This window comes from Pleurodeles waltl, chromosome 4_1 (assembly GCF_031143425.1).
Source record: "Pleurodeles waltl isolate 20211129_DDA chromosome 4_1, aPleWal1.hap1.20221129, whole genome shotgun sequence".
NCBI classification, from domain to species: Eukaryota; Metazoa; Chordata; class Amphibia; order Caudata; family Salamandridae; genus Pleurodeles; species Pleurodeles waltl.
In genome coordinates, this window is record NC_090442.1 from 416,406,660 (window position 1) to 416,429,268 (window position 22,609).

Genomic DNA, 22,609 nt, shown 5'->3' on the forward strand with positions numbered 1-22,609 from the left:
CCAAAGTGGCCCCCCAACCCAGACAGCTGGCATCTGTAGTAATCACCCTCGGAGCTTGAAGAGCCAGAGGAACACCCGTTCCAAGTTGCAGGGGCCGAGCCACCACTGGACCAAGTGCCAAATGTGGGAGGATAGTGGAACCAGCAGATACCGGACCACTGGACCCAGGTGCGGACGAGCCTAGGGGATGACAAAGATTCAGGAAGCCTGAAAGAAAAGAAACAACAGCAACAAGAATCTGGACTACTGAATACTGACCGAAACAAAAATGAAAAACAAAGCAAAATTCAAAGACAACGTACCATGTGACCATGAACTTTCAGCCACTCCAGAGCTGTTGCAGTACTCTTCTGACCCAGAGATGAAAGCAGATTGCGTAGCATCATCGTACGGTTCCAAGGAAAACTGACTGCCCACAGCCGTCTGGAAACGAGCTCCGGAAAACTGAAAATCCTGTGTAGGGGTCAGATGAGATTTCTCCCAATTCAACAGGAGGCCAAAGTGCTCCAGGGTGTGGCAAACCAGAACTATCTGGGACCAGAACACAGACAGACAAGGATGATGGAGGAGCCAATCGTCCAGGGCCATAACCTTGGTGAACACCCTGGGAGAGGTGGCCAGCCCAAAGGGAAGGACCCTGAACTGCCAATGGACGCTATTTACACAAAAATGGAGGAACTGTTGATAGAAGCAAGCAATGGTAAAGTGAAGATATGTGTCCTTTAAGTCCAAGGAGGCCAGCCATTCCCCTGGGCGAGCCAGAGGAATAATGTGCTCCAAAGTGTCCATTTTGAAATGAGGCTTCTTGAGGAACTGACTCAGTAGTTGAGGATTGAAAATGAGTCAAACGTTTCAGCCTGGCTTGGGAACCAAAAAGATCGGAGTGTAAAATCCCTCCCCTTCTTGTTCCTCTGGGATAGGGACAACAGAACGCTTTGTGACAAGATCCGCAATTTCTTGCAAAAGAGCAGACAAATCGGAGGTGCCCGAGAGGGACTCCACCGTGCCCCAAGGTGGAGGAAGCCTGCCGAAGTCCAGAGAATAACCTTCGGAGATGATGCGTAAAACCCAAGCTTCTGAAATGTGACTTTCCCAAGTAGGAAGAAAAGCAGCCAGACGACCTCCTCCTGGAAGGGCAGGATAGTCAGGAACTCTTCCCAGCCTTGAGGCGGAGGCTTGGAAAAAGGATTAGCAGGAAAAGAGGAAGACCTGTTAGGCTTGGAGCAGAAACATTTAGAAAAACCCCAGTAATGCCTCTGTGAAGGAACTTTACTTGATGGCTCAAGTCTGGTGCAAGACCGAAATAACTGAGCATGCTTCTTTGTTTTTAAAGGCTTTATGGAGCATAGGTTCCAAATCACCCCCAAAAAGATGACTGCAGTAAAGGGCATAAGTAATAACCCTAACTTCAGGGCCACATCCACCTTCCAATCATGCAGATACACGACAGCGGGCTGAAACAGAAGAAGCCATGGCAGAATCCTTTAAAACATCACAGGACACATCCTCCAGAAACTTTGCCCGAGTCTCCATCTGCCAGAACAAGGCAGCACAGTCAATACCTTCCTGTAAGGCGAGAGTAAGAGAATGAAAGTCCTTTACCAAAGCGAGGTGTATACTGCATAAATAGCAGCCCGGAGTGCCAGGCTCAGACCGGAAAAGGACTTCTTCAAGGAGGCCTCCACCCTACGGTCCACAAAGTCAGAAATGGGAACTTCCTTCAACAAAATGGATGGATGACCAGCTAAATGAGAAAGAAGGGCACCAATCTTCAAGGAGGAGGGACATTCAGCATCACCCTTGGCCTGAGGATAAAGGCGGGTCAGAATTCGAGGGAAGTCTGCCTTTTCCAGGGCCTTCCATTCCTGCAGCAGAAGATCCAACACCTCCTTGTTAACGTCCCAAAAATTAGACGTGAATTAAACTGATGAAAAAGACCAAAACTAGGCTCGGGAACATCATCATATTTCGGAGTACTCAGATTGACACCCAGAAAGCGAAACAGAGCCAAAAGATCAGTTTTTTTTTTTTAAGAAATCTGGAGCGAGGCAGCGCCTCTGCCTCAGGCATCCTCATCATAGTCAGGAGAAGGCCGGGAAAAGGAAGGCGAGGACACCTGAAAGGAGGAGACTGAAGAGGTGGGCAAGAAGGGAGATTAACTCATAACCCATAGTCTTTAGATCTCAAAAAAGCGTCAGAGCGAGAACAAAAGCAGATAAAACTGATCCTCTCAGGGGTGTGGAATTTAATTAAAAATCTACTTGCCCATGGTAAAGGCTGCTTCTTAAATCTACTTGTTCTGTAAACAAAATGTGCTTGTCCCTTTGGTGCAATGTAGTGTGGCAACAAATTATGACAGCAGTCTCTTTCTGTATGAGCTCTGATAATAGCCTCTCTGATTATGCCAGGGCTACCTACTACTGTAGTAGGGCTTGAATACTTGCAATTTCAGTCCCTACTGTAGCAATTTTCTTATTTTACCTCCTTACCACAGATCTACATACTGGGGCTGGAGGGAGCAGTAAGCAATAGTTCCAGGGCTGGAATGCCTAAGTCTGAAAACCTGCTAACTTGTATGTTTTAAGGATTTTCACCAGCTCTTCTCTAATCTTTTCCCATAATGAGAAAGGTTGGAAATTTTCCCTCTGGTGATAGTAGAAGTTCTTTTAGGGTTGGGGAAAATGTGGATAGAGGGAAAGTGAATTTGTAAACGCTCAATAGATTTTAACATGAGCAAATCCGGTGCTAAAATATAGTTCACAAATATTTTCTGGGAGTCCGATTTCCTGGTCTACTTCTGTAAGTTCTTGTGAATTCATGAAAGCCACTAATTCAAAGATATATACCATGGGTGCACTTTTGTGACTTTCTTTAAGAATAGAGTCTCTAGTTAGATCTGGCATTAACAAAGATATTTTGTTTTTATTAAACTTCTACTTCTACTTCTCTATCGTCTGGCTTTACTGTGAGTGATCGCATTCACTCTTCCACACGGAGCATATTCGCACACAAAGTAGTTTTGTTCAGTGCCAGGAACTACTGTGGCAATCAGTGGCATAATGAACCTGGAGGGGGGCCCGCTGCTTGGAAGAGCTTGGAGGCCCCCCTCCAGACTCACTCAGGGCAGATGCTGTGCTAAGGGCCCCTTCGGGTGAGGCTTTGGGGCCTTTGTTACGCCACTGGTGGCAATGTGTGAGACCAAAAACTTTTTTTTTTTTCTTTTTGACAGTGTTCGTTACAATGGTGAGGGCCTGGCAGCTACCACAACAATAAAGTGTTACAAAAGCCATGCCAAAACAAGAAACGCATTGACGAAACCAAAAGACTCACAAAAAGTGTTGGATCGGTTGGCTTTGCCATTGCTTGTTTATTTTCATGCTTCCCATAATCTTGTTGAAAATGGTTACACTGATTTTTCCATTAGGAATAATTTTGGGAAATACTAGCATGCATCAACACATTTAACTAACTGACGCTTCAAAGAAATAGCACCTAAAATTTCCTACTTGCATTATTTTTCCTGAACATTTTATTTTGAAAGCAAAGAATTATATCTCTTGCTTACAAGCTTATGCAAACATTTGCATCTAATCAGAGAGTATTCTGGGAGCATTATACTTAGCCTCATATTGTTCAACTTTTCAAACGTGTGTACACTTATTTTTTTTCTTTTTTTTACTGGAATTACTGCCAGTAGTGCCATGTGACCGTAAAACGTTTATTTACAGTGCTCACCCTAATAAAGAATGCTTTTCATTAATTAACCATAAATACAAGTTGTTAAAAAATTGACATACATATTACCTTAACTGCAGACAGTTCCCTTCTCTGTAAAAAGGCAGCCAAATGGGTTGTGCTGCAGGGGTTGGGCCCACTTGTCCCAAGGACAAAATAAACTTGAAAACTTGTTGCCCTTGACCCCAAACAATATGTCCTGGGCGTCGAGCGATAGGAATTCCACATCCCTGCCTCTGAAAAACCCATGGAATGGGAGGTGCCAGGGAGAGCCTCATCAGATATATATATATATATATATATATATATATATATATCACACACACAAAAAGGACATCGGGTAGTCCAGAGCCCGAACAAAAAACCTGCAAAAGAAACCAGGCCAACAGCAGAAACAAGGACCCAATGGTCCCCAGGAGACAGAACCTGAAACAATCATTAGGAATGTTTAGTTAAAAAAAGAGTAGTTTTTTTTTTTGTTTTGTTTAGTGTAACAGCAACAACAACCAATGTGGGAAAGGGTCAAGAAAAGTATTTAATAAGGATTTACTTTGTTTTTCAACACACTAACTGGAATAGGCAAAAGGAACCACTGAAGCACAAAAAAAGGAAAAAACACTCCGTGCACCGCACCCAGGGAGATCGAAGGAGACCGTGCACACAAGCTATCCATGCCGACCGCCAAACACACGAGGGCATGCAAGCAACGCGGGCCAGCACGTCATCAGTCATCATGGAGCCGAAATTTTGACCTTGTGGTTTTGGAACACCAGAAGCAAGGCAGCACAGAAGAAAACAGGCAAACAATGACCTGACAGACACCGCACGACATGGTTCGGCTGAGGGCTGCAGTGGGAAAACACATGCCTGAAAGCCTGCATGGGAGCAGAGGGCGGGCACCACAAGACCGTGCCACTGGAATGCGGGAATGGAGAAACCATAGCCCCTGTAAAATGGCGCGCATAAGGACAGAAAGCACGAGGAGCGAAGCACAAACCACCACATGGCAGGCAGAGGAAGCAGGACTGAGGGCATACAGGTAAGCACAGCAGACCCCCAAGCACCTCCAAGTCCTCTCCCCAAAAACCCCAGCAAAGCGCCCATCACAATGCCAAACAGGGCTAAACACACTCTGGGGCAAGAAGCAACAACCCCAAGAGGCCCAGCCTCCTATGGCTTACCTGACCGGAACAGCAAAGGACCCGAGCAGACAGAAAAAAAACAGGTTTCTTTCTTGGCTCCTTGCCCTTATAATGGTAAAGGGTACTTGTAGTACAGGGAGGGGTTAAGATGAACGTTTTGATTGCGTCTGGCTAGGACACGTGGGCCTGAGAAGAAGTGAAACACCTCATTGAAGTAAGTTTTAGGACGAGAAATAGGGTTGTGGAGCTAACTATGTTTCAGTACTGCATGGCTTAACTGACTAAAGAGGTGGGGACTTAGCTATTAAAAATGTTTTGAATACGAGATGGTTGCTTAGTGAACCGAGGGATAGGGAATGCCCATTCCAAACTGTGAAAGCGAGCACAGGCTAGGCACGCTACTCTTCATTCCCCACCCCACTACAGTTCTGTTCATCCTAAAAGATAGACCAGTTGGTAATATACCTTGCCCGAAACAAAGCCCAAGAGAAAGGTTAGTGGTTTTCTAAAAGGATGCCTAGACTCGTTTCATAGCTACGGCCTGCAGGACTTTAGGCTATTGGGAGCCAGTGAATTGATCTGATAACTGCAACAATTTCGTATTTCTGCCCATTTTGGTATCAGTTTGGGTGCAGCAATGTGTACTATTGCATATTTAAAACTTAACATTCTAGCCAGAGCCAGTGTGGTGACCACATATTTCTGGCTTTGTTTTGTAAAAATCATCAACTCGCAAAAGAAGGAGCTGCTGCTGCTTCAACTCAGGCTAAAAAGAAACTAAAATTCTGTATGAACTTCTAGTTTCTCACAGCGAATACTGGTCAGGGACAGTATCCCATGGAATCTGGCCACACTGAGGAGTTTGCTTTTGGTGTCCACTTCTTCAAGTCCCCCATAAAGACCCTCACTACATGTCGCCACTTAATTTGGATGGAGCAGGTAATGAGAATTCCACGTCCAATTTCTACAGCAATTCCTCGTTTGGCCCCTGATTTCACTCCCAAGAGTTTGGCTGCTTTCAGCAGCTGAGGTCTCCTGGTGAGAATCCAACATATGCCCAGTGTTCCTGCAGAGCTCATAATTATTATGAAGCTGGTACCTGCTGTTATCAGTAACTACCAGGGATGGGGAAGTACTGGCCTATTTCCAAGGCCTCTCCCAAGAATAGCAACAACCTTTAAACAGTCTTCTTGAGATACCTAGATTTTGCTGTCTATCAAAAAAAAGAAGCTGGTGTCATTGGTACAAAAAAGAGGCAAAACCTTTCAATGCTCTCAGATGAAAGCAGACATGAAGCACTGTGCCAAGGTATGTTGAATTCCTGACGAAAGAAGACATAAAGAAGAAAACGGCCATCCTAAACTGAGTTAAGTTAATCTCTTTAAAAAAAAAAAAAAAAAAAAAAAGAACCATTGTCTGCAAGGCGGGTGAGTAAGACCAGATGATTATTGGTATATGTGTGTGTGTGTGTGTGTGTGTATATATGTGTGTGTGTGTGTATATATGTGTGTGTGTGTGTGTGTGTATATATATATATATATATATATATATCTATCTCTATCCTTTTGGAAAACATGGGCAGCTATTTTATCTGTATCTAGACTAAAGTCATTCAGAGAAGCACTGATTTCCCATGGTGTGGTTCAAGCCTCGACATTACTATCTAACAGACAAAGAACAGTATCTTTAGTTTCAATTAAAATTGTGTTTTAAATAAAAAAACTTTTAGTGTACAAACAATTTGGTAAGGGTAATACAACAAAACACCCAAAAGTAGCTACTAGTAACTGAGGACGTTCTGTTTATGTTAATAATGCTAAGAGTATCTTTGGCAAGTTTTATGACTTACAACCACAGTAGCTAGGAACTGTGGATGATGTCAGTGTTGTTAATGCTGCATCAAATTACTTTTGCTAGGTTGAAGTGGTCACTATTCTCTGTTACATTAGGGTTACCCACTTGGCATAACCTTTTGTGACACATTTGCTCTGTATTTGTTGATCTTCACGATAATTAGAGTGAGGTTTCTTTTCTGTGGCTTTACTGAGCTTTTTCTTATTTGCCACCTCAGACGTAAACTTGGTCCTGGGTCTGTGTCAAGCATGGTTTCACCAGGATTAAAGAATCCACTTCTACCAAATTCTGCTTTTATAGCTTTAAAGTACCCCTTTTGGCTCCTATCAGGTCTTACAGTGTAGCCTTTTCCAGCGGTGTTTTAGTAAACTGTTTATTAGTTTCCAAAGACACTTGGGTAGACACTTGAGACATGTAGATAAAACATTTTAAGATTTTGAATGAACTACCAAGATAAACAGACCAAAGTAACCAAATCATTGGTTAAAGAGTAATTAATATAGGTAGGGGTGAAGACTTTAAATTTAGAGGATGGCCTTGTTTGTGAGCAGGCCACTGTATTAACAGCTATATACATGGGAGTCCATACTGGTTGCACAACCTCAATACATACCACTGCGAGAAAAAGCATTTTTCAGTTCACAAGCAGCTCGATTGTTACAGAAAAAATGCTTTGTACATCTGGCCCTTAATTCCAAGGTAACAACTTGTCAATGAGGAATTTTAGTTTTGCTGCATTGTCCTTCGTGTCTTAAAACAGTGGTATGTCATTACATCACAGGTTAGTGCATCAGGACTCATAGTTTATTGGGCTGTGTCATAAGGTACAGGATGGGGAAGACAAATGTCAATATGCAATCCCTGCAGTCCTATCATGCTTTAAATTAAAGTATGGCGCCAGTATTGAAACACTATAACTTAATAACCTGGAACATAAGGGGTATCGGGATGGTTAAAAAAACGACACAGGATTCTCGACAACTTCATCTTTAGACTGCAATCACATATTGCCTTCTTAATGGAAACATACCTGGTCACATCGGACGCCGCAAAAGTTTGTAAAAGGTGGCACGGCCTACCAATTCACACATTGTATTCTGCATATGCAAGGGGAGCGGTGTTATGGATATGAGCTGGGGTTCATTTCAAATTCTTAGACTAGAATAGATACCCAAAGGAGATATGTGATGGTGTTTGGGTCCTTACACTGTGAGCCCGTGGTCTTAGGGAGCATTTATACTGATCAAGGAGCCTTCTATGCGCACCTATCAACAGCGTTATCAGACTGGACTCATCGCACGTAGATACTGATTGGGGACCTCAACGCAGTCCTTGGCATTAGACTAGACAGGTCTCAGCCCTCAGTCCCGGGAACAGCACCAATACACCAAGACCGTACACTAAAACAATGGTGCAGTTATAACTGCGGGTTGAGCAAATATTCCTTCTACTTGTACCCACACACGCTGCACACTAGGTTTGACCGCTTCTTATGCCCAGCGAGAGTACAATCACATATCACTAGCATTGCATACTAAGGTAAGACCATCTTCGACCATAATCCACTGGAAATATTGCTCCAGTGTGGCTGAGTTCTCGCCTGATCCACACCTGGAGGCTCCAACCTTCACTGTTGGAAGGCAAGGTGATCCGAGAGAAACCCACAATGACCATAACCACATACTTTGCCAAAAATACACACACTGCCTCAACTTCAGGTGTTGAATGGGAGCCCTTTAAATAGTGGTACGAGGTATGATCATTAACACTGTAGTAGGGGCTACCTGAGTGGTACAACAAGACTTACAGGAAGTTGAGGATTCCATGGGCCCCCTGGAGCAAGCTCATCCCATAACCCCCCGTAAAGGACCACAATTACAGGAAGACTGGACAAAATATGCAGAATTTCTCGAAAGCCTTATGGTGGTAAATTATCGCCAATATACACAGAGGGTGCACTCTGAAGCTGACCGGCAAGGTACACTGTTGACTCGCTTGATACACCCAGAATTGTCCCCCGTGCCGATCATGTTAATTGATACTCCTACAGAGGCCCTGTGATTACACAATTAGGGATCAATACAGTATTTCACGATTACTATGCAGCTATATGCTGCGCCTCCCCTAGCCGATGATACCACCTTACAAGACTTTTTGCGCTGCACACACCTCCCCAAAACACAAGCTACTGACAACGAAATTCTTTCAGTCCCCATCACAGTAGCTGAAATCAAACACCGGAGTCTGATGGTCTCCCAGTGGAGTTTTACTCTACTTATGCTGCACAGTTATGTTCACAACTGCTAAGACTATACAACGCATCTCAGGAAGAAGGCCAACTCCCTCCACCCCTCCCCCACCAGGGAAGCCCTTGTGACTTTACTATTGAAACCCGACAATTCCCTCACTGCAATGTCCTCTTACCCCCCTTGTCCATCTTGAACTTGGAGCATAAAATTCTTAGCAAAATATTAGCTAAAAGACTACTACCCTTGCTCCCACGCTTGATACATGTGGATTAATGTCTCTTCCTACCAAGTCGCAACACCTTCCTAAATATTCAACGCCTTTTTCAAATCATAGATGCAAGTAAAGAGACTCTCCATCACGCAGGCTGTGTCTTACTCTGTATACAACGGGCTTTCAACACAACTCCGTGGGATTACATACTAGCAACGCTACATAACTGTGGGATACCCCAGAACTACATTGACTGGGTTAAATTACTATATGCAGCTCCCACGCCAGGGCACGTACAGGTTCCCATATATCTCAAACATACTCAATAGGGTGAGGTACATGACAAGGCTTCCCCCTTTGCCAGTGTTATTTATCCTGGCCATGGAACTCATTGCTCAGATAATCCGGTACGAGATGGCACACAAGGGAATTCAATTAGGTAGGGCTAATCACATAATCTCACTTTATGCTGATGATATATTACTATCCCTCGGTGATCTCCGGGGTGGCCACACTGACATGACCCAGCTCTTTCCCACATTTGGTGACTTATCAGGTCTTCGCATCAATACAACCAATTCATGGGTATACTCATATGGGGACACATAAGCAGCGTCGTCAATACATTTAGAAGATATAGAGATCCAAGTGGCCCCTGGCACCTTCCGGTACTGTAGAGTCCAAGTATACCAGACGAACGCAGACCTTGTGGAGGGCAACTTGTCATGATCAATTACTGTGCTTAAATCACAAGTAGCCTTCTAGTCCACCTTGCCGCTATTGATGGCAGGCAAAGTAGCACTGGTCAAAATGGTGGTGCTACCTCGACTGCTTATTATTTTTGTAATCTCCCCATATTGGTGCCCATGACAGCGTTCCATTACTTGAATACTCTTAACCTAGCTCATGTGGGGGCACAGTCACCACAGAGTAAAATTAGCTAAGGTACAACTCCTCACAGACTGGGGAGTGGGGCATATGGACACCATATTTTAGGGCCTACTGTTTTTCAGCAGAGTTACAGTGGCTTTCCCATTGGCTGGCTGATCGTAATTTATTTGAGATAGATTACACCAGGGCACACTTGGACCAGGGCTGTCTCCATTGTCTCCTATGCTCAGACGCTCACCCTTTATCCTCGCATCCAGTATTATCTATAGCACTAAAATACCAGCAGTTGGCACAGAAATACACCACTGTTCTGGTACCCTACGCCCCAAACTTCCCTATACGGGGCCTCCCCACTACGACTGGTATATTAACAAAACGCAGACTAGTAATATGGGAACAAGGAGGAGTCAAAACAGTGGGAGACCTATTCGCAGATGGTACACTACTGTCCCATGAGGACTTTATAAATATACATAACCTTCCAAATACTCTCCTTCTTACTCACACCAGTATAATTAAATTTGTGCGCACACACTGGGTGCCGGATAGCCAAGAACACGAGACCCATGAGCTATTAAAAGCACTACGTTTGATGGGTGAAAGTAACCAGCTGGTGCTATGGCTTTACTGGAACCGCAGATCGCATCTCACGGTGCCCTGTTACGTGCAAAGTGGAAGGCTGATCTGGCCAAAATGTTCACTGATCAAGACTGGGAGAAGGCTCTTGAATACCCAGACTGGGTGACCTGTAACACCAGATTAAAATTCATCCAGTTCACCATCCTCCATAGGGCATACCTAACCCCCTACCACATTAACAAAATATACCCTGCAGCCAAGGCTACCTGCCCTCGTTGCCATGAGAAAGGAGCAGACCTGCTTCATATGCTGTGGGATTGCTCCTGGCTGTTGTCCTACTGGACCAGAATTATTCACACATTTAGGAATATCACTGACCCGACAATTAGGGTCACTATATAGCACTGTTTTCTAATAATAATCACCACACCACAGAGGGACTAAAGTAGAGGAAAGATTCATAAACATAGAGCTCCTGCTGGCGAAAAGACAACTCACTAGACTATGTAAATTGGCAGTACCACCCAGGATTGACGAATGGAGTGATGAGGTACAAAAGTGTAGCCGAGCGGAGAGTATTGCACTGAGGCGAGAAGAATCTCGGGGACTACAGAAGACACCCTTCTCGATGGGCTGGGATCTACTGCTGGAAAGCTTTAAAACGCAAGATTTAGATCCTTGAATTGAGAGGGCATACTATACAATTGAGAGCCCTTACTTATAAAGAGCATATGTTACGTATCCCTATAGCAGCAATGATTCTTAGGACGTAGGAAACCGTTATTGAGAATAGAATTGAAACTAATGAATCCATTTTCTCCCATCTTAGTATACCGGACGTTATGTATATGGACACAGCCAGTTTATTGTTGTGGTTACAGTTTGGGAACAGGGAGGGGCGTAAGAGTGGGGGATGTTAAGATTCTGTCAGCATGTATCTCTGAATAATAATGTATGAGGTTATATCGTTATGATGTAGTATCATTAAATTGCTGAGCTATATTGAAATGCTGATTTATAAGATGTTGAATCATTATGGGGTATGTGGTGAAAATGCAATAAAGTTTGTTTAAAAAAAAAAAAACTACATCAGGACTCATTACATTGTGGTCACTACATTGGGCGAACCTTTTCACAACAACTTTGTAGGTAAACTTATATAATTACATTGTTGTAAAAATATGTGTGCTGGGTGAAGGATTACTGTTGTCGCGTAGGCTCTCCTTATTCTAATGAGACTACTGGATTTTGAGTGGCAGAATCGCCCACAGTGTGGGAGACTAAGTCCAACCCACTGCGGGTGACACCTGCCGCTCTAATCCGGGTTTTGCTCTGGCTAACTAGCAGTGCCTCATCTCTACCAAAGGATAGGGATGATTGGGCAGCCGAGCGCTTGACATACTAGGAAACCTAATAGAGATTGGAGTTTTTTAATCATATTTGGTTGTTGTAACTGTGCGCGTTTCTCTAAGAATTGTGGCGTTAGGCTCTATTTTTCTTTTGACAGCTCATATCCCAGGAACAGGATGCTGAGGAAGGTGATTTTTGTTTTTTTGAAGTTGAATTTTTAGCCAAATTCAGTAAATCCGACAACAATGCAGGTTACCCTTCTTAAATGTTGTAGCAATTCATCATCCGTAAGATAAATATCATCTACATAGGACAAAGCTTCAGGGTCAGTCTCATGCAGTAACACGAGCTGCGAACAGTCCTGAGCTGTTCTTATATCCTTGAGGTAAACAACAGCATTTTTTCTGGGAGCCTAGTGCACTGAAACTTGTTAAGTCTCTACTCTCAGGCGCTATATTCTGGCAGAAAAAACCATTGGAAATATCCAGTGTTGTTTTGTATTTTTTTTTTTGCACTATATTGTTCATTAGTGCTGTGCTATGTGAATTTTGTATATCATAAGTGCGTGTATGACTCTTTAAATTTCTGTAGTCTAAGACTATTCTGTATGAATGGTCGGGCTTAGCTACTGGGAATAATGGATTATTCATTGGTGAGACACAGAGTTCAATTACTCCCTGGTACTCTAGTTGCATGAGTATTTCTCTCACCAGTGCTTTTGATTAATGTTTTATGGGATACTGCGGTTGCGGTTGACGTTCACTTTTAATTGGAATTACATGGTAAGGGGATTCTTTATCCTATCCTACATGATTTCGGTATAATGTGGGTGCTTGTGCCAAAGCCCATTCAATCGACTATGATTCGGCGAGTTCCTATGGAACTAGGGGTGAGAAGGAAGGCTTAATGACATCTTCTCCATATGGGCAGGTACGGACCAATTCAGGTGGCCAATCTTGTTCGGCCAACAAAATATCATATATGTTCACCACGTGATCCCAAACGTTGGTTCTATTATGCGTTCAGCGTCTCGTTCTAACTGTAGCGTTACTTTATACACTCTATCAGGCGTGGAGACACGCATGTACGCAGTTTCTACTTGTATAAAGTCATCAGTTGCTTTCATCTCTAGATGCTCTAGAAGATTCCGGCGAACTATTGTGACCTCTGCAGCGCTGTCTAGCAGTGCTAGAGCCCATTTCTTGTTTTTCAAGAGGACCCTCTTCCTGAGTGGCATGTCTGACTGTGACTGCTGCCACCTTTTTCTTTTTGAATTCTTGTTTTTGTTGGGCGGGTTTCTCTTCCTTTTTAACAGAAACCTCTGAAGAGCGTTGTGATTCCTGTCTGTTTCTTGTACTCTGTCCTTCGCTCTGATCGCCCACGTCTCTCATTTAGTTTTTCCGATCGTTCCTGAAAGGAACGAGATTGGCGTGTATCAGTATATTGATATCTATCAGGCGTTTTTATATTATCTCTATTTCTGAGATTATATCTATTCTGCAGGGTCTCCATAAGTGGAGATTCTCCCCTCTCTTTTTTTAGGATTTGTTGCTTTTTATCCCAGCGTTTCTTATTGCCCTCAGGTGCTTGCTTGGGGGAATCTTTACTCAATTTACCCAGAAATTGGGGTTTAGATGGTCTGGCCCCTAAACTGTCTCGACCAATGCTAGAATAAATTTCAGCGATTTTATTTTGGGCAGCTCTCGTTCCTGATCCTGTTGAGGAACGTCACAAAGCCGCATGCGCACTGCAAGCGCTACCGCTTCCCCTTTAAGATTACTTAAAATGATTGAGGATATTGTGGCAAAATTGCCCATCAATTGCATCCCCAAATCTAGGGCCGGGGCAGCCCCGTATTCATCTTGAATTTGTTTCAAGACCTCCGGTAAATTGGCAAGTGTCAGTGTACTGTGTGCGGTTGTATAGAGCGCGGCAAATACCGTGCCCCAGGTATTACAGTTATCTACTGTAGGGACCATCCCAAAGGGCACGCACATTGTTAATATTCTATGTTTATCCTGAGGTCCCGTATGGGGAAATAACGGCCTCCAGCGCTTTAATCTTTTGTGCTAACCAAAATGGAGTTTTCTCTCGTTTGGCGGGTACTTTACCCATAATCGAATGTACAGTCGCAGGATTTATACCTGGCATTACTGCATGTGGATGTGCTGGAGCAGCACGTGCTCGGTTTGTATTTAGTGTTTGCATTACAAATTGTACTAATTGTCCATAGATCGCTGTTAATTCAGTATATAAACGACGAACCTCAGCTACTGCTAAATTTGCAACCGCAGGATGTGGTGTATAGGTGGCCAATAAAGGCCAGGTAGGACCCTCATTACTTAAAGGACCTAACCTTACTGGTAAAATTGTGTGGGGTAGAGCGCCATCAAGCCAATTATGTTCTGGATAAGATAAAGGTATTTCTAAATATGCGTATGCTCTGTAATGTCCAGGCGCATTTTCAGGTGTATATTGGTGAAATGTATTTGTGTTCCCATCAACTGCTGGAAATGTGACTCAAGAGTAAAAAAGTTCTGTTCTATAAGCTGCATGGGCATCCACCACAAATGTGAATGGACCCCCCGGGGCTGATAGGCCATTCGCTAATAAATTTGCAGTTAGAGGGTGTCTCATATTAACCGCTATTTGTATCTGCTATGGATTTGCCATGGTAGTGACACTATATGTTCAGAGAAGGCACACCAAATAGGGCTTTCCTTTTAATGTTCAAGCTTGAACAACCTCCAGCTGCAGATAAGATAGCCTACGTAGCTGGGGTGGAAATCCTCAGTACCACGGACGTCTCCGTATACGGTATTGAGGCGTCATTATATATAATAATGAGACCGGAGGTCCCGAAAATTAGAGCCTGACCAAACGTTGGCGGCGCCATGTCGCGTAGGCTCTCATTATTCTAATTAGACTACTGGATTTTGAGTGGCAGAATCGCCCGCGGTGTGGGAGACTAAGTCCAACCCACTGCAGGTGACACCTGTCGCTCTCATCCGAGTTTTGCTCCAGCTAACTAGCAGTGCCTCATCTCTACCAAAGGATAGGGATGATTGGGCAGCCGAACGCATGACATACTAAGCTTCTCAGAGAAGTCGTGGTCACTGAGGTCTCATCCGGTTCTCTCATTTACAACTTAGTCTCATATATAAATAACAAGCAGCAGCAATATATGTTTCAATAATGAATTGAATAAAACAACTGCATCTGAGATAGCAAAGCGTGAGCTGCAATAACCAGGACGACACAACATATTACTAAAATTGTGACAAGAAGAGTGAAGCATACAAACAATGCAATCATGTTGTCACTATGATCGATGGACTATTTCCTATCTATGTTGAAATTCAGCACAGCATGTTAAGCTCTAATTCTGCCTTTCAGGTTCCCCTGGGAAGACATCAACCTCCATTCCTGAGCAAAGGCCTGTGGTCTGCGTTAGCATCTGTAGCAAAGCAGTCAGTAATCAGTATACAGTCGTGGTTCCCTGGCTGGAATCTCCCTCTAACGTGTAAAGGACAAGGAAGTGTTTATATAATAACACGGCTGATGTTCTGAGAAAATGTCCCTACGTAAGGATGTGTATTTTGTACGAATGTTGGAGACTAAACTTCTACCACGTTCACTGGCAATGTACCGAGCTGCAGCCTTGAATGAAGCACGAGTGATCAAGAATGTCATGTTTGAGAATATAGTGCTGGCTTAGGCAAAAACAGCTAGACAGATGAAAATAAAACAAGACTGTAAAAATGGTTATTGTAATAATAATAATAAAGTGAAGCTGAATAAAACATATCTAGGTTAAAGTGCACAGCGGCCAAGTGTGTTAAAACAACGTGCATGGAGCTATAACTAAACTGGCTACACAACACTGTGTTTTAATTTCATAAAGCATGTTAGCAGAAAGGGCCTGATTGAGTTCTCGGAGGGTATTTTTCTTGCCTTTGTGGCCATATGCGTAGCTTTGCCTAGGCAAAGCTGTGTCCAAAGTTACGTTTGCAAATCTTTTGCACCATGAAGCACAGCCTCCTGTAATGTTTCTGTCACACTACCTGCTGAATAAGGCGTACAGAGACCTTTCCTGCAGCTGTACATGTCATTTAATATACAGATGCCACAGATTGAGGGGGTAGATAAAGGATGAAGGAGGCTGGAGGCATGCATCTGCCCTTTGAGGAAAGGGTGAAGCCAACTGTTGTGGGCGTTCCTCTCGGTCCGAGACTGAGAATAAATCCTTGAAGGAGATATGTTTAAAAGATTAATTGCCCTCCTGTTTGCTTGAAAGTTTGTGCATCACATGCCAATAGAGCCAAGTCCAGCATTATCCTATTTTTGTAGCACTTTGAGTGCAAATAAACCCAAATAGAAGATATTTATTTGGAAATCATACCTAGAACATTGTATGGATTAATCAAGGAAATAGAACATTTAGGCCCTGACTACAAGGGAAGAGGAAATGTGTGTAGTTTTTTCAAGTTACTTGAACTTCTCTTATCTACTGGTATTTCTGCACAATTTGCTCCTATTATTAGTTCAACTCCAGGGAATAGGGAAAAGGTGCGTGGACCCAAATTTATCAGGCAGAATTCTGCACGGAATTTGAATACCATGGGTTTTAACATGCACAATTGCCATCTGCTCTCATCGGGTAATCAATGTATCCTGTAGCCTGGCATGGTGGGGTTGTGTCGCCGAGAAGGTCAGGAAGGAGAGGATGTGGCACTAAAAGGTGCCCCTTTACCTTGGTGTAGAGGAGTGGGATGCACTGCAGTGTAATATTGTATGCTTTTTAATGGGCAAATGTGTTTCAAATGTAGTTTTGTTTGTAAGGATGTTTATTATTGAATGCTGTATTTAGAACCCTGATGGCATCAGCAGTGTTTGAAGTTCCAGGGCCTTCATGTTCCACAGTTGCTTACAGACGCTGGACTTGGATGGTTGCTAGTGCGGTTGTGGTTCCACAACATTAAGGATACTGGATCCAGATTATCATATCTCCATGATTCTTCCTTCAACGAGCACTTGCTTGGAGCTTTCCTGAGGCCCCGCTGTACTACATATTTTGGTACCAGGATAGGTGCTATTTTTGTGTGTTCAACGGATGTGGACCCACAGACGGATCTTATTGGCACCATTTATGGCTTGTTGCCTGACACTTGCATAGAAACCCACACTGGCACCATGGATACTTTTTTTATTTTTTTTATTTGAGTCATAAGGATTAACGGTGACCTTCTGCCTTGACTTATCTGCTGGTTCCATGGATACGTTGCTGTTCTCTACCAGCAAACCAGCGTCATTTTGAACGTCTTCGAAGAAGTGTTCTGGACACGCCGCTGCGTTCTACCTGCATCCAGACCAACGTCATCTGAATACCGTCTGGTCATGTGTCAACGTTTCTCTCCTGCCATTGGAGTATTTCTCCTAATGTCTAGGGGTCATCGGGTTACCAGTTGTTTTTCACGCTTTGCTTTTCAGCGTCCTACGTATTGCAGGATACAGACACAGCGTTAGTTTCTGAGCAGCGTTAGTTTGTTTACATTGCAGATTCTTCCATATTGTCGTACGAGCTTGAGGTATTTCCGGATGTGAGCCGAGCAAACTGAAATTATTTATACCTTTTTTAAGGTTTTTCTGTCAATAATCCTTTGTGGGATTAACTGTGTATTCAGAGTGGCAGTGTGAGCTCACGTGTTTTTTTTTTTTTTTTTTTTTTTTCCGTCAACACACTTACTTTGTCATTTTAACTCGCATTTTAATTTGCTGAATACTCTGGATTGTTTAAAAAAAAAAAAAAAAAACAATTTCAGGTGGTTTATGCCACTTGAGAAGTCATCCATTGCTGTTGTACATATTTCTCTGCCATTTTACATTAGATGTCGGCAAACCTGATATAAAGTGGAGTGAGTGGCTGAGAATATTTGAGAACTACCTCACAGCTATTGATGCTGATGCCTATCCCCCTGTTAGGAAAAAGGCCTTGCTGTTTATTCACTTGGGAATCGCTGGGCAACGTGTATTTGACAATTTGCCACCTATTCCTGCGCAGCAAAGTAGATATGCTGTTTGGAATGTTTATTTGGACGGTAAAGACGGATGAATCTAGCGTTCTTCTAAAAAGGTTTCACTTTGCCATGTGCAAGCAATCAGCTGAGGAATCGGTCGAAGAATATGTTTCAACATTAAATAGTGTTAGCAGCTAAATGCAATTTTGGTAATTATGTGTGTGTATATATATATGAGACCAGTTTGTGTTTTTTTACTGCTTTTCTAAAACAAATACAGGAACGTCTGTGAGCCTGTCGCAATCCTAGTTTAGCAGAAACGATTGATATTGCAAAGAGTATAGAGAGGTCCATTGTTACTTTTAAAGTCTTATCTAGTCATACTGGTCAATCTACAGTCAGTTGTGTAATGGAGGATGATTTGATTTGTGCGGTTAGCAAGAAGTCTTTCAAACAGGGAAGAGGGCAGATGCTAGGAACAAGAGTCTGTTTCCACTGTGGTTCTCACAATCACATGGGAAATAGTGCTTCCTGTCCTGCAGTTGGTAAAAGATGCTTGAAATGTCGCAAAGTAGGACATTTTCCAGTGGTGTGTAGAAGTACAACGGTTGGTTCTGGCCCGACCATCACTGTTAGTAAAGTGAAGATTAGTAATGTATATACAAAGGATATAGAAGACAAAACTCAGAAGTGTGTGGAAAAGGTTTCTAATGTTATTATGACTGTGGATTCACTGGATCCTGTTGTGCACATGAAAACTGAGTATATCAAGGATCCTTTGTGTGAAGCACTCATAGATGGCAGAGGGTGACAGTTATGGCAGATTCTGGAGCACCCATAACAATTTTGGCAGACAGTACATACTTTAGATTTTGGACTAAATCAGATGTTTTGGAACGTCCTGACATGAGTCCCAAAGCATTTGGTAAGCAGGATATTGAACTTCTTGGATTTTTCTGATCTAATCTAGAGACTTTGGGGAAATGCATTGTTACAAAGATATATATATTGTGACTTAAGGGAGAGACGTGGGCTGGAAAGATTTGGCAAGACTTGGCATGATTCTATGTCCTGGACATGACATACCTATTGTATTGGGAGACATGCCAATTGTCAGTAGAAGTGATTGTGTTATGTCTGTATCATCTGCAGATGAGGTGTTCGAACAAATGAAATCTCAGTTTCCCAAGGTGTTTGCAGATAAAGTTGGGACTGTTCAAGGCTTTGAGCATTGTATTAAACTAAAGAAAGAAGCTCTGCCCATAGTGCGTAAGGTCAGGCCAGTACCTTTGAGCATTAGGCAAAAATTAAGAGTTATCAGGTAAATAGGTGTCTGAGGAAATAAGAATGTCAGTCGATAATTCAGAATGGGTTTCTCCCTTTCTCCTCACGGCTATGTGTTGACCTGAGATCTCTTAACAGAAATATATTAGTAGATTGTCATCCTCTTCCCACATACCAGAAATGGTAACAAGTGTAGGTAAGTGTAAGGTATTTTCTACTTTAGACCTACATTCAGCATATCATCAAATAGCACTGTGAGGTTTCCCAGGCACTAATCCCCTTTGTCAAGCCATATGGTGCATTTAAATATCGCAGACTACCATTTGGTTTGGCATCTGCTGCACGTGTTTTCCAGAAAATGATGGGCACTTTATTTGGGGAAATGGATAATGTCCAAGCATTCCAAGATGACATACTTATCACACAGAAACAGCTGAGGAACATATTCAGGTCTTGAAGAAAGTATTAGACATTTTGCAATTATGGGGCATGACAGTCAAGTCAGAAGTGCAAACATATGCTGGATAAAGTAGAATAGTTAGGTCAGACAGGTTCTGGGGATGGCATAAAACCAAAATCTTCAAAGATGCTCCAGCTCCTACTGATAAGGATGCCTTGCGTTTTATTCTTGGGGTTGTGCGAGCATTACTTAATATTTGTTTCAGGTTATGCAATGATGGTTCAACCGTTAAGATCATTTCTGAAAAAGTGTGGAACAATCAAGCCTCTAGTGCCTTTCAGAACATTTAGGAGTTAGTATTGTCTGCTCCTGCTCTTAAACCTTTTGTTTCATTGGGCAAGTCTTTCATAACCATTGATGCCAGTATAAGAAACTTGGTGCTGTGTTTGGCCAGTGGGTCAATGGACAGGAGAATACAGTCGCTTTTGCTTCAAAAACACTCGCAGAAGCAGAGAGCAATTATAGCACTATTGAAAGGGTGGCACTGGCATGTGAATGGGCAGTACAAAAATGTAAAACATATATTTGGGGTGCTAGTTGTGATGTGTACACTGATCACAAACCTTTAGTGTTTCTACTTAGTGGAAAAAGGTTGGGTAAAGCGTCTGCTCGCCTGGTGTGCTTACTCACCAAGTTGCAGGAGTATAATCTTAGTGTGAAATGTACAGGGAGAAAAAAATGCTTGTGCAGATTGTCTTTCACGCATGCCATTGCCGTATTCAAATGATGTGATTGTGGATCAGGATACGGAATGTGTTGTTGGCATAGGGGATGCTTTCTCAGCCTGTGATGATACCATTACAAAAGATGACTGGAGATTGGCCATGTCAAAAGATGAAGTGTTGTTACCTGTTTTGCATTTTATTAAAAAATGGTTGGCTTTCGAAAAAGGATCTCAGCGGTGACATAAGGACAGTTAATCAAATAGCTATGGAATTATCAAGTGAGAATGGTATATGCATGAGGGGTGGACTACTTGTTCCACCTAATGAACTGAGGCAAAAGATTATTAAGATCGCACATGAGGGGCATTTAGGTATTTCTGCCACGTGCAAAAAACTGAAGGAAGTCTGTTGGTAGCCTAGTTTAGACAAACCGGTATCAAATTTTGTGGACAGTTGTTCACACTGTGTCGTGTCAGATATATACTGGAAGTATACTACCAAACAATTGTGTAATGTTCCTTTTCCAGATAAAGCGTGGGATAAGTAAGCCATAGATTTTTTTTTTTCGGGCCAAAAACCATGAAATATTTAATTGTTGTTGTTGTTGATTACTTTTCCAAATGGATCTATTATTCATTTGTAGAATTTGCTAATTCAGAATTGGTTATATCTTTTCTTGGTAAACTTGTCCTAATTGAAGGCTCTCCTTCCTTATTTGTTACAGACAATGGAGTGCATTTTATATCCAGGAAAATGGAGGATTTTATGATAAAATTCAACATAAAACATTCTCGAGTGGCCCTACATAGTCCAGTATCCAATGGTCTGGTAGAAAGGGCCAACCGAATTTTAAAAGAGGGAGTTCAAACTGCAATTGCTGCCAATGTAGATGTATCTTGTTTTCTTAAAGAAACAATTTGGGCATATCTTACCTCACCTCATTCTGCTGCAGGGTTGTCTCCTTTTACTCTTCTCAGCAGTAGAGAGGTAATAACCAAATAATACCACCTTGGTTGATTCAAAATGAAGAGAATAAACCTACATGTTTCTGTGGTATTGATTGGAGCAAATTTCATATCAGAGTTTTAGAAAAACAAAGGTTGCAACGAAATGCAATTATTATCTCAGAAATAAAGTTAAAGACATACAAGTTGATGTGCAAGATTATGGTCTGATCAGAAAACCAAAAAGAGTTCTTAAAGGAGAATCAAAATTTTCCATGCCTGTGAAAGTTATCAAAGCTAACAAAACCTCTTTTTTGTTTTTAAGGAAAGGGATGGTGGAACAGAAATAGTGTAGTCCCAATAGCCACATCTTTAGCTGTCATTTTTATAAAGGTATATTCTGACAGGGATTATTACATGAACACAGATAACATTATTTTGACTGATATATCTATTGGTATTCATAATCAAGCTAGGAAGAACATAACCTCTAATGTTCTAGAGATGCAAGAGTCATTCGAAACAGAGTAATGAGGGAGAGACAGGTTCCGTTAATACTCAGGAAATAAGTTTTAATAAAGAGAGACAGTGAAGTGCAGCAATCGAACGGTTAGATAACATTCTAAGTTGTCTGATTTTGTTTTGAGTTGAATCGCTTTAGTTATTTGTTTTTCTTTCTTTGCACAGTCTTTTGTCACTACCTGTGATATTTTGTATTATGTATAAAAAAAAATAAAAAAAACTTTTGTTGTAAGGGAAGAATATGATGTACAATATGCTGTATTTAGAACCCTGACGGCATCAGCAGTGGTTGAAGTTCCAGGGCGTTCGTGTGCAAGAGTTGCTTACGGATGCTGGACTTGGATGGTTGCTGGTGCGTTCGTGGGTCCACAACATAAAAGATACTGGATCCATATTATATCTCCATGATTCTTCCTTCAACTAGCGCTTGCTTGAAGCTTTCCTGAGGCCCCGCTTTACTGCATAAGAATCCCATGATTTTTGACATGCACAACTGCCATCTGCTCTTATCAGGTAATCAGTGAATCCCGTGGCCAGGCATGGTGGGGTTGTTTTGTCGAAGCTTAGGAAGGGGAGGATGCGGCGCTACAAGATGCCCCTTTACCTTGGTAAGGGATTGGGATGCACTGCAGCTCTTCCGTAATGTAGTTTTACAGGCTGGATTTTCTTTCCAGTAAATTTGAGTGCAGTGAAAATCCACTACATT

At 42.4% G+C, this 22,609-nt stretch overlaps 1 protein-coding gene across 1 annotated transcript in view; it reads left to right on the forward strand.

Moving 5' to 3' along the window:
* PROSER2 (proline and serine rich 2) overlaps positions 1-22,609 on the forward strand; it is a 184,711-nt gene that overhangs the window by 18,660 nt on the left and 143,442 nt on the right. The gene's annotated exons all lie outside the window — the stretch shown is intronic.